Source organism: Anser cygnoides, chromosome 26, assembly GCF_040182565.1.
Source record: "Anser cygnoides isolate HZ-2024a breed goose chromosome 26, Taihu_goose_T2T_genome, whole genome shotgun sequence".
Lineage (NCBI taxonomy): Eukaryota > Metazoa > Chordata > Aves > Anseriformes > Anatidae > Anser > Anser cygnoides.
This window is the reverse complement of record NC_089898.1, coordinates 5,472,415-5,484,535: the sequence shown is the minus strand read 5'-3', so window position 1 is coordinate 5,484,535 and position 12,121 is coordinate 5,472,415. Positions and strand designations below refer to the sequence as shown.

The following is a 12,121-nucleotide window of genomic DNA, read 5'->3' as shown; positions in this document are numbered from 1 at the left end:
TTAGATGTGTAATAAATTCTAATAAATAGTAAGAGATATTTCTACATACTTTCATTCATTAAAATGTTAAATTCTGGAGTAAAACTCTGAAAAGACATAAATCTATATATATTTCTACATAAATTTAAACTTCATGGGCACTTTTATAGAGCAAGGTCTGCAGAAGGAGAATTGGACTGTTGCATGAGAAGAATGAAATGTTCTCATATATTTCCAGTAAAAAACGGGCTCATGCAAATTTCTATACATTAATACATGCTTTTGGGTGGAAACAGAAGCCATTGAATAGAATGGACTAATGTCACTTTATGGGGATGATACTCTTTACAACAGCAAGGTACTACAGAGCTACCTCTCATCTCCACAGTATTAATCTCCTCCTTTACAGTGGAATTAAATGCCTGTGTGCTTCCAAAATCATTCTAGTGTGAAGATATCCCCAGCTATCTCTAGAGGTACCTGGCTGGGCAGTAACGTAGGCAGCACATACTCAGTGCTGTGGTCAGCTCCAAACACTCTGCAGACTTGCAGGGATGTTTGGCTGGGAAGGGAGAGCCTGAGCATCACAAACTCTACATGTGCTCAGGGTGCGCAGCAGGTCTGGAAAGCCCTGTGGTAACCATAAGACATCCCCCAACTCCTCACAGTTTTGATTGTCACTTGCCCAGGGCTGTGCCCAATGCAATTTTTACTGTTTCCAAGGTTCGAGATTCAGTATCTCCCTGAGCCCAAAATTTGATCACCCTCATGCTGAAATATGCCTACTACATGAATGTCACACCTGGTCATTTTACATACCTCTGACATAAATGGACAAAGGAGGTTGGAGTTGCTTCAGGAATATAGTTGGACCAAAGCATGAGTAACTGGGTAGCATTGTGAAGGTTTCAGGAAATCCAACTGGACATGAAACGACAAGATAATTTTTTGTTGGAGAATCATAGTCCTGTAACATTTGGCTCCCTGCAAGGTTTTCCATTGAATGCAAGATCCATAAGCCTTTGTGAATAAAAAAATGTAACCAAAGAAATCACACAGAAATCACGGAATGGCTGAGGTTGGAAGGGACCTCTGACGATCATCTAGTCCGACTCCCCTGCCTGCAGGATCACCTAGAGCACATTGCGCAGGATGGCATCCAGGCAGGTTTTGAATGTCTCCAGAGAAGGAGACTCCACAACCTCTCTGGGCAGCCTGTCCGAGAGCTCTGTCACCCTCCCAGTAAAGAAGCGCCCCCTCATACTCAGCCTGAACCTCCTGTGCTTCAGTTTGTGCCCGTTGCCTCTTGTCCTGTCGCTGGGCACAACTGAAAAGAGACCAGCTCTATCCTCTTGACACCCTCCCCTCAGATATTTTTATACATTAAAGAGGTCTTCCCTCAGCCTTCTCTTTTCCAGGCTGAACAGGCCGAGTTCTCTCAGCCTGTCCTCGTATGACAGGTGCTCCAGTCCTCTCATCATCTTCATAGCTCTCCTCTGGACTCACTCCAGCAGCTCCATGTCCCTCTTGTACTGGGGAGCCCAGAACTGGACACAATACTCCAGGTGTGGAGTAGATATACTCCAGTGCTGAGTAGAGGGGAAGGATCACCTCCCTTGACCTGCTGGTAGCTCTCTTCCGAGTGCACCCCAGGATCCCATTGGCCTTCTTGGCCACAAGGGCACATTGCTGCCTCCCTCCTGGTCAGCCTGCTGTCCACCAGGACTGCCAGGTCCCTCTCTGCAGAGCTGCTCTCCAGCAAGACAGCCCCCAGCCTGTGCTGGTGCTTGGGGTTATTCCTCCCCAGGTGCAGGCCCCTGCATTTGCCCTTGTCAAATTTCACGGGGATCCTGTCGGCCCAACCCTCCAGCCTGTCGAGGTCCCTCTGAATGGCAGCACAACCCCCTGGGGTACCAGCCACTCCTCCCAGCTTTGTGTCGTCAGCAAACTTGCTGAGGGTGCACTCCGTTCCATCGTCCAGGTCGCTGAAGTAATATTTTCTTCCTTCAAGGGGAAAACTTGCTAAAGTATCTTCACTTAGTGTGAAACTGATTTCTGAGAGAAAAGTTCATAATATATACTTTGCTAATGCCTGGCAACTTTTGTGCAATTTTCCCACAGAAATCAGGGTTTGAAGAATGCCACTTCTATGAATATTTTTTCTTTTACTTGAAGAGTTAAAATTATCTTATGTGAAAGATGCCACTTCCATTTATACTAGGGAAAATCCAGAGCAGTTTAACTGAAGCTGATAATGTTAGCAGCAATATATGACAGCAGGCACCCTTTCTTTTGGTGATGTCGCTCTTAGACATGCAGATCTGTGTCCTGTCAGCATAAGTAACAGCAGAATTAGCTCGTATATGTGTTACATGATCCAGACTCAAAGCAAATTAAGCTCTTTACGATTCTGCTATGCTGTAAAGGGTCTCTGATTTGGGTGCAAATGTAATTTAGTGTGAAGAAGAAACTGGCTGAAAATGCACCCAGGCCTCTAGCTGCAAAAATATCTGTTTCTCTCAAATGACTCCTGGAAGACTTGGAAATGTTTGGGCACTTCCATGTGTAGGTATAAGGAGCTTCTCTGGCTTTCTGTGAGGTTAGACAGCCCTTTTCTCTCATGTAAACAAAACTATGCGCCTGAGTGTTGGTCTTCTCTGAATAAACATACATGATCATCTTGATGGTTTTAATCAGTTTCAGACTTCAGTGAGCAGTTAGTGTTTATTCCCTTGTAGTAGTGACGTAACAGCCAGGTGATGTCACCATCAGTGGAACAGGCAAAAGCAATCTGAGAACCCATTAGAAAACAGTAAAATGGCAAAATGGCAGTGGCATTCAGTAGTTTACACAGCTGAAATGACAGAATTAGGTAGCATCAGCAATTATGTGGGCTTTTTTTTCTTTTATTTTTTTAATTATTATTTTTATTTGTTTGTTTGTTTGTTTCCTTACTTTGGATATAAAGCAGGGAGAAGAATCTAGCTTTCAAGCACTGGGTTTGGCTTTGAGATCTCTGAGTCATCTCTCATCTTGCCGTAGATATCCTCTGTGATTTGGGTGCTGGTTTTGGCTCTCATACCTAACTTTTTGCTTTGTAGACATAGAAGGTCATTTTAGCTTTACGATACCTAGAGGCTTCTGTGCAAGAGACTGGGAAGTGATTTCTTTCAACTGAACAACCTCAAACTATGACTGTGCTTTGGAAGAAAAATTAGTCAAAAAGAAAAACAAAAGGTTGCAAAAATAGCAAAAGGTTGCAAAAATAGGTGTTAAATTTGCACCACACAAAATGAGGAGAGTCTAACACTTATTTAATCCTAACCAATCTCACTCTATTCTTCTCAGGACCACTGTTTTTCTAAGATAAATTTAAGTCCATGTCCAAGCCCAATGATACAAAGGCTGCATGATTCCGGCTACCTTATGGCTAGTGGCTACTGCCTGGCCAGCAAACATCAAATATTATCTCATAAAACATATTACTGTTTTGGTGTGGTTGGAAATGCAGTGGGAAGGTCAGTACTGAACTGATGGAGACAGCAGCATGGAATCATCTGCCAGTGTCAACTACAGCTGTCAGTGCCTTGAATGAAGATAGCTTGGAGTTGTGTGAATGGTTTGCTTTCCTTGAAAAAAATAAAAATAAAAATGCAAGGAAAAGGAGCAATCCCACAGAAAATCTTTTTACAAACCAGTGTCTATCAGACAATCAGAAAAGGAAAGGAACTGTTGCATTTCTTTGTAAGGATGGGAAATTCCTACCCATGCAAGTACTAAGAGTGCCTCTGTATCACTTACAAACATAGCCCCTTCTCTGAAGTGGATGTTTAATAATCCCTTTGTCATTTTCTTCATCGAGCCCGTGACATGGTTCTTGGCATCTGTTTGCCTCCTAGCAACAACTGCAGCAACAGCGTTTCAGTCGTTCACTGTATAAAGACAGGACCACTCCTGCATTTTATGATGGGTGCAACTTCTGTTTACTGGGTCACTTAGCAGGCACGTTTATACACCTGGTCCCATGCTAGGTATACAGCTAAGCATAGGGTATGTCTGGCAGCTGACAGCCAGTGTGATGAAGATGCTTGTTGACACAGTGATCTGAGATATGGCACCTCCTTGACTCAACATGCAGACCGAGTCCAAGTGGCTGTATCCAACAGGTTTGGATGCTCTTCATGCCAGAGATGCTGTAGGATGTTCACACACAGGCAGCCCTGCACATTCACACGCAGACACCTAGAGGCTACCTCAGCCATGTGTTTCCAGTGTAGAGTTTGCCAACACTGAATATCCAGCAGGGTAGAGCTGTTAGAGTGGTTTTGGCAATGGTGAGGTCAGCTGTAAATTCCTGTGGCCTCTCCAAGGGATTCCAGATAGCTGCCTTGGACCAGGCAGTGTGGACTGGTGGCACAGCAAGGACAGACTTGGTCCTCAGCAGATTGTGAAATCTTCAGCATGGGCAAATAGCTGCGAGTCTGCAGGTTTTCATAGCTGTCCACTGGCAAATTTGGGTTTGAGACTGTTTTACTGGGAAGTATAGGTAAAAGAGTGCTCTATCCAGCTTGTCAGTAAAGGGGGCCGAATCACAGATGGTACTGGCAACTATAAGCTGGTTTTGTTTTTTTAAAGTGGAGGCACAGCTGGTTTGAAACTTCAGCCCTGATAGACTGGAGCCATGTGCAAGCCCAGCCTTGACAGCTGCAGAAGACAGAAAGCTTCAGGCAGCTATATGCAGGGCTTTGAGTTATTGAAACACAAGGCAAGGCAGCTGCAGCTTTCCAGCTTTTTCCTGACTCTGCCCAACTTCATTGCTATGCCATCCTTTTACAGAGTGTTGTCTCTGCAAACAAAAACTGGATTCTGAGTATTGCAAAAGCACTGAAAAGGGCGGAAAAGCTCTAATTTCCTGGCATCACAGGGGCTTTCAACCCCAAGCTGCCTATGAAAAGCAGGAGTTTTGTGCCTTGAAGGGATGACTCCAAAGCAAGGATGAAGAGGGTATCTTGGGGTTCCCAAATGCAGTTCTGCCCTTCATCACACTACCAGCTGAAGCAAGCATCCACCCTCAGCACAAAGCTGGATGTATGCAGACTGAATCCATTTCCTTTGCTACCTCAGTATAATTTCCTTCTGCAAGGACAGCTGTAGTAGCTCACAGAGCATGATGTGAGCAATCTGCCATTCTGCGGAAGACCAGGCCACCCATCGCTCCATCCCAGGTTTTCTGCAGGGATGCTAGGCAAGGGAGTCTGGGCTGGGTGCTCTGTTTTGTCTGCCTGGCAATCACCCAAGGCAGTGTCAGACTAACTAGCTCAGTTTTGGCCATACTGTGCAGCCACACAGCATAGACTTCAGGACACGTGCTAAATAAAAACTCCAGAGTGCTTAGCAGCAGACTAGCATGCCCATGCTGCCAGCTAGATGTGAACTACCAGCCACAGCAGTCTTTGCAACATGGACATACCCTAGGAATGAGAGAACCAGTGATTAGCAAAACAGCCTAGAGAAACCAGCAGCCTCAAAAGGAGCCACCAGATTAAAGCCCCACCACATAGTGCATTCTCAAGTTAGATAAATATTCTAACCTTTGCAGGGAAAACTAATGGCTAGTAAAAAGTTGCCTGAAATTTGCAGACAGGAGCCTTTGATCATATGATATTCCTAAGAGCTATGAGAAGGAGATGTTTCGAAAGCAATTTGCACTTCCTTCCTTCTCTTACCTGCAGAAAAGAAGGAACCAGATTTCAGACCCTTGGTGTTGTCATATGGGCACCTTAACTCACCCAATGGTCAACTTAAAAAAGTAAAGCTAAAAGATGAAAAGTTGTAACTGAAATGAATCTCTGTTTGCTTTGGAGCCTGAAAAGGAATTGGACTCAATCCCAGGGTTACATCACTTTCATATATAAGCAATCCCTTGCTATAATCAGTTACTTTATCCACTGCCAGCACATTAGCTGAGCTGTTCAAAAAGATCGCTTGCGTAGAATGGAACATGGCTCCGGCTTCAAACACTGTGTTGACTAATTGTTACTGTTTATCTGCTGTAGCCCACACAACTTCCTAGGTACCACAGAGAATCACCAAGAAAGATGTCCCCTGCCCCAAAGTTCACATTAGTCTGTAACAACACATTGGTTCAAGGGTAGTGACTAATAAATTTGCAATGTATATACATTGCAGTGGATAACGTGGGGATGAAAGCTTAGATTCCAGTCCTCCTCCTCCTCTGTGTGACCTCATACAATCCCTTCTCACCGCCTTTTGTCTGTTCATGCCCTGAACCCTTTAATCAACGTTGGGATGCCTTATATTAGGACTGTTTCTTCACTGCAAAAGGTACAGTCATCAAAATAACTAGGTGCTGTACACAGTAAGAAAGCTGGGTTTGCCTAAAAATGGAGCTTAGGGGATTTTTACCAATCGTACCAGTTGCCAGAGTAAAAGATGAACTCTGGCAAAACTGTGCCTTGATCAAGGGATCCTTCTAATTTGGAAGACTTTAGGTTCAGTCCTTAACCTTGCAGAACCTGCGTACAAGCTTAAGAAAACACAGGTGATGCCTGGGGTGCACAGCGTTCAGTGTGTTAGATGTGCCAAGCTGGTGCAGGAAATGCCAACCCTAGGAGAGATGGACGTGCTGGATCTGAAGGCAGGACAGCTGAAGTACTGTGCTGCTCCTGAGCTCCTGTCTCCCATTGAGGTTGCTTTGCCTGGGCAATGCACCTTGCTTTTGGGGCTGCCCAGCTTCTCCTGCCACACCTTCCTGCCTGCAGGATCACCATCTCTGGCATGGAGTTAGGGTTAGGTGTTCCTGGACAATGCTGAGCTGAGACTTCTTCAAGCAGAACTGCCAGAAAGATGCTTGCCCATAGCGTGTCTTACCTGGCTTTGACCACTATAGCTCTATGAAATCTACAGCAATTATTATCAGTGTCTGGTCCTGATCAACATGTTGTTATGTCTGGAACAATTGGCCACGTGCCTATCTGCATTCGCAAGAACAAACCATGAAGCAAACTCTGGTCTGGTTTGCAGAAGGCTTATTACACTGAATCTTTTCTTCCAAAGCAAAAGGAAGAGAAAGGCATGTTCAGGACCTGACTGAAGTGCTCCCAGAGAGCCTGAGATGCACAAAAAGGTTGTGAAATTCTTTTCTTGGAGTCAAACCTGGAAATGGTCGAGGTTACCAATAGACACAGATGTTTCCAATAAGGCAAGGAAGTCAGAGTCACATGGGATTCCTGTGGTCTTCTCACATTTTCGAGAGACTAGGTTTGCATTCTTGTCAGCATTAATGAAGTTATTTTTACATTCTAAACATCAACAGATAAGGGTGATTTAAAAATACATAATTTTAAAGAAAACTTTATCACTGTTATAGTAAAGTAAAGGAGCACTTATCTATGCAAAGTGCTCACTAATTGTGGGATCTAAATAATGATTGTGCCTTAAGTGTGTCGGTTGCATTTCCATGATAAACAACATTCTGTCAGGAGTTTATGAGGAGATTATTAAAATGCATGTCAAGCTCAGATTTGGCCAGGAACATCTCAATTTGAGAGCAAATCATTTTTTAATTTTGTATTGCATAGTATTAATCACAATTTCATTTTGTGTGTTATTTGTAAACATAGATATAGATAGGTAAAATATGGAAAAAAGTACAATGAAATCATGTGTAATTATGTGTAAAGATATATTCTGCCAAAATTAACACAGATGCAGAGAGGAGCTTTTTCCAGAATTAGTATAGATTTGCATGTTTGCCAGTCAAATCACATCTCTTGTTAGATCTCAGTGATATGGTTCTGGTATAAATTGTGGTTAGTTAAGACGAGAGGATGAGGCTACAAAATCCATGAAAATGTCCCCATTAAAGTAATCATAAGTGGTCTTTTTGACAATGAAAGGAAGGATGTTTGTGTGTGTGTGTTTTGTGCATCTGCTGACCAAAAAAAAAAAAATCTTAATATAAGCAGAACAGGCAGTGTATGAAATACGACCAGTTTACAGCCAAATTGCATGAATCTTCCCTACAGAAAAGCACTGTTTTTCAACAAAAGCTTACAAAACTCTCTCTGCCCTGTGATCACCCTAATGTTTTTATATTACAGTGAAATGCCAAAACCTCAGATTAACTTGATTTCAGGCTTCACTGTGAATGTTTTGTGCAGCCTAAGGAATTCAGATGACCGCTCTGGATTATATCAGTCATTCATCCCAAATGACTGTTCCTTGTGAAGGACCCAAATCTGCCAAGAAAGGACTTTGTGCTGCTTGTTAAGTCCCACTGTGTTTTGTGAGAGTCACTTGAGCATGTGTCTGCTGCTGCTTGCCTGGAGCATACCTCTACACAGCTGTGCCACAGGGGACAGCAGAGGGCTGCCAACCCTTTTCACTATCGCTCCAAGAGTCTTAAGCCATCTTAAGACGGATAGCCCCTTTGATTTGTACCCTGCTATTATAATTATAGCTCTAAGATGTGCAGTTGAGCTGGAGGTCTGTGGGCAGTTCTCATACAGCATCTAGAAGCTCTGAGGTTGGGGCACTGCTGGGAGCCTGGAGCTGCTCTGGTCTCTGCACCAACACACACACTGATCTCGGCCAAGCTGCTTAATCACCTTCATAGAATCGCAGAATCATTTAGGTTGGAAAAGGCCCTTAAGATCATCAAGACCAACTTCTGATGCATAATGCCACAAGACCACCACTAAACCATGTCCGTAAGTGCCACATCTACACGTCTCTGAAATACCTCCAGGGATGGCAATTCCACCACTTCCCTGGGCAGCATATTCCAATATTTGTCCACCCTCTCTGTGAAGAAATTCTTCTTGATATCCAATCTAAACCTCCCCTGGTGTTACTTTAGGGCATTTCCTCGCTTCACCTGAGAAAAGAGACCAACATACCTCGCTGAAATCTCCTTATAGGTAGTTGAGGGCACTGAGGTCTCCCCTCAGCTTCCTCTTCTCCCAACGAAACAGCCCCCATTCCCTCAGCTGCTCCTCATACCTCATGTTTTCCAGTCCCTTCACCATTTTTGTTGCTCTGCTCCGCACACGCTCAAGCAACTCAACATCCTTCTTGTAGTGAGGTGCCCAAAACTGAACACAGTACACATCTCAGAGGCTTCTCCTGTCTTCTAGATGAGGTTAATCCAATGCATTTTCCTTCCCAAAACACCTGTGAAAACAAAAGATGGAAATCAGTAATGAATTTAAAGTATTAGCAAGTGTCATGGCTGTGGGAAGGGATAGCTCTATTTGCAGATATGCGTCTGGGATTGCACAGTCACCTGTGGATAGTTACAATGCGGTGCTATAGTAGAGATTCAGGATTTCATAGAAGCATAGAACCATTAAGGTTGGAAAACCTTAATGATCTTGGACCTCCAAGATCATCTGATCTAACCATCACCCTACCACCACTGTCACCCACTAAACCATGTCCCTGAGCACCAGGTCCAACCTCTCCTTGAACACCCCCAGGGACGGTGACTCCACCACCTCCCTGGGCAACCCGTTCCAATGCCTGACTGCTCTTTCTGAGAAGAAATGTCTCCTTGTTTCCAACCTAAACCTCTCCTGGTGCAACTTGAGGCCATTCTCTCTACTCCTATCACTAGTTATCTGCGAGAAGAGGCCGATCCTCTGCTCCCCACACCTTCCTTTCAGGCAGTTGCAGACAGCAATGAGGTCTGCCCTGAGCCTCCTCTTCCCCAGACTAAACAACCCCAGTTCCCTGAGATGCTCCTCACAGGACTTGTGTTCCAGGCCCTTCACCAGCTTCGTAGCCCTTCTCTGGACACGCTCCAGGGCCGCGATGTCCTTCTTATACTGAGGGGCCCAAAGCTGAACACAGTAATCGAGGTGCGGCCTCAACAGAGCTGAGTACATGGGGACAGTCACTTCCCTAGTACTGCTGGCCACACTCTTCCTGATACAAGCCAGGATGCCGTTGGCCTTCTTGGCCACCTGGGCACACTGCCGGCTCATGTTCAGGTGGGCATTGACCGACACCCCCAGTTCCTTTTCCTCTGCACAGCTTTCCAGCCACTCTGCCCCAAGCCTGTAGCGCTGCTTGGGGTTGTTGTGGCCAAAGTGCAGGACCCGGCACTTAGCCATGTTTAACCTCATCCCATTGGCCTCTGCCCATCAATCCAACCTGTCCAGGTCCCTCTGCAGGGCCTTCCTGCCCTCTGGCAGATCGAAACTTCCCCCCAGTTTGGAGGGTCAAGTTTACACATTTTAGATCTGTATGGTGCTCAGATAGTATGACAGTCTTTTTTGCATAGTGTGCCAGGACCCATTTTTCTTTTGCATACTCAGGTGTCACAAGAAACTAGTGGGAATCAGGAGCTAGCTTTGCCAAGTCTATCCACACATTCTCTTTGGTACCCATGCCATAGTTTATCTGTTTCAGCAAACCATGATTCTCAGTTCATGGGCGAGCGCACCTGGGCACTCCTTGCTGACTGGGCACACATTGTAATGTCTAAAAAATGCAGTGGAAGAAAAAAAGCAACCTGAATAATTACCTCCTTACAGTAAAATTTCCTTCTTTTCACCATTTGTAAGCTTTAAAAAAAATTGAAAATATTTTAATCTGCTTCACATAATTGGGTGTTCCACAGAGGAGATTAGCGCTGGCTGCTCTGCTACTTGAGGAATTTAAATCTCTTCTTATCTCTGGCAAATTCAGACTCTCAGAAAATGAAGCCTCCTTTCCATGACTTTCCCTGGCTTCTGGAGAAAGCTGTGCACTTTTAAAGACCTCTCTTGGAAATAACTAATCATCTTTCGCCCCACAAAGTGCTGAAATGGAAGGAAATGAAATCTAAACTACAAAGAGAAGGACAATGCTGCCACATAACCTGGGAGCTTGTTCCTTGACATTATAGAGGTGTGTGAATATATTTGTTTGCCAGAGGACAGCTGTCTGGGTGCAGGCATACAGGTGGTGGCGTGGGTTTCTCCCTCTAGCTCAGGACCACTTCTTCTCAATATGAAGGTCAGTGCCTGAGTTTCTGCTCCGGGTTCTCATCCACTCCCACTCTCCCTACCCCCAAACTCACAACTACTTTTTGCTTCTCTGAGAAACTGTGTGTGAAATAGGGTTGGTCAGGCTTTTAGTGCAGCGCTGAAACTGTCACACTTACTGAGCTTTGTTTTAAAGTGTGATTTGAATTGAGGCAAGGAATTACCCCACTTCAATGCTGACTTGAGCTTTCTAGAGCAGTGAGGGACTGGGCAGGCTCTCTATGTGGAGAATATTCCTCCGCAGGGCTCATAGAAAGGGCAGCCTTCCCATTTAATGAGATGAGAAACAAAAGGGGTTCCTAGTTTGTTTTAAAAGCAGAAGGCAAAACAAGCCAATGGAACAGCATAGTTCAAACTTTCCTCTGCATGGAATGAGTAGTTCTGCAGCTGTGGGGTGAATAAATTAACTGTTGGAATAAAACCCTTACTGGAGCAGCAAAATTATGACAATGCTGTGCTGTGGGGGAATTGAGGGACCAGGATGCCAGATGTAGAAAAGTGTCTAGGCTTGTATTTTCTCAGAGAAAACATTGCACGTATGTTCAGTAGGTGTTTATGCTCTGAGAATATGAATAAAAACATAGAAAGTGAAATTCCTATAAGAGGAAGGGGAGTATTCTGATACAGAGAGAATCACCTTGTGACAGATGTCCAGAAGCCCCTCTCTGCCATGTGTGTTTCTTCACTGACTAAATGTCATGTTTCCCCCATGCAGCTGCCAACAGAGTGCTGGACTTATCCTCCTTATCCTTAAGGGAAAGCGAGGTCATTGGTACCTGTGGGATTGCAATAAATTCCTAAAAATGAGCAGCTGAAAAATTTGGACTGTGTCTGGGCCCATCTTTATTGAGAACTTGTGAGGGAAACCCTAGGTCTTACATCAGCCATCCAAGGACCCTCAGGGATTTGCTTGGCATGCAAAGCTACCCAGAAACAAAAGCACCAACAGCAGATGCTTTACCTGTAGTCCAAGGCACAGAAAGAGAAGACTTAAACTGCAGCTTAATTCAATCCTTGTTTTTGCCTGGTCAGGCCCTCATCTTGGATGTGAGAGCATGTGGTACTTGCAGGACCCTAGGCAAATGTGGCTG

General features: G+C 44.6%; 1 protein-coding gene across 2 annotated transcripts in view; it reads left to right on the top strand.

Moving 5' to 3' along the window:
- Window positions 1-12,121, top strand: part of ANTXR1 (ANTXR cell adhesion molecule 1) — a 118,111-nt gene that overhangs the window by 92,106 nt on the left and 13,884 nt on the right. The window lies entirely within an intron of this gene.